The sequence below is a fragment of the Pomacea canaliculata genome, linkage group LG9, assembly GCF_003073045.1.
Source record: "Pomacea canaliculata isolate SZHN2017 linkage group LG9, ASM307304v1, whole genome shotgun sequence".
In the NCBI taxonomy this organism is placed as follows: domain Eukaryota; kingdom Metazoa; phylum Mollusca; class Gastropoda; order Architaenioglossa; family Ampullariidae; genus Pomacea; species Pomacea canaliculata.
In genome coordinates, this window is record NC_037598.1 from 25329791 (window position 1) to 25330651 (window position 861).

Genomic DNA, 861 nt, shown 5'->3' on the forward strand with positions numbered 1-861 from the left:
TCTCTGAGTTTCATTTCATGCGTGTGTGCATTCATGTGCATTATCTATGTCTTTTAAACAGAAAATGAAATCACAGTGCCGTTCCTATAAGGTATTATGATGACCCTACAGGTTAACCCCATTTTACGTTTTTGCAAATTGACAGTTTGTAGAACACTGCAGCAGACAATTTACAAGTCTTCCAGTATCACCTTTCAAAACAAATATTAGGAGACAAAAATATGTATCAATTTTCGATTTCTACTGTTTTCACCACACAGAAAAAATAACAAATGAAAGATAATTGTGATGAAAATTTCTTTAATAAGTTAACAACATACGGCAGAGAGGCATTCATGATGCGATGTACAAATATTATGTCTGATGGTGCATACAGTTTGACATTATACAACACAAGCTGTAGAGGAAATAAGTCAAAATCAACAACACTACTCACTGTTAGGGAGGGGGTAGACCCATGTGTATTGTGAGAGAACGCCACCAGACAGGAAGTGTTTTCAATATTTGTGAAATGTTTTAAGTAGATGTGTCTCGTATCACAAAGACAGAAAGACATCATCATGGTCACTAAATGTATTAAATGAAGACACAAACGTTTTGTCGGCTACAGCGATGTAACGGTCATGTAACAGTAACTTAAGAAATCTTCTACAGTAGAATTAAATCAACAAATAGTTTGATGGGGGGTCAGATGTCTGGCAAATGGTTCTGGGAGATGCTCGTCATCCAGACTTCAACTGTGTATGTTTGTTTGTTTTGTTTTTAGGAGTGCTAGTGTTTAGTGAATAATGATTAAGTGAAGTAGGCTGGTAATTTGCTAGTAATCCTCACATAGGATTCAATTGGATCACTTGAAACAGG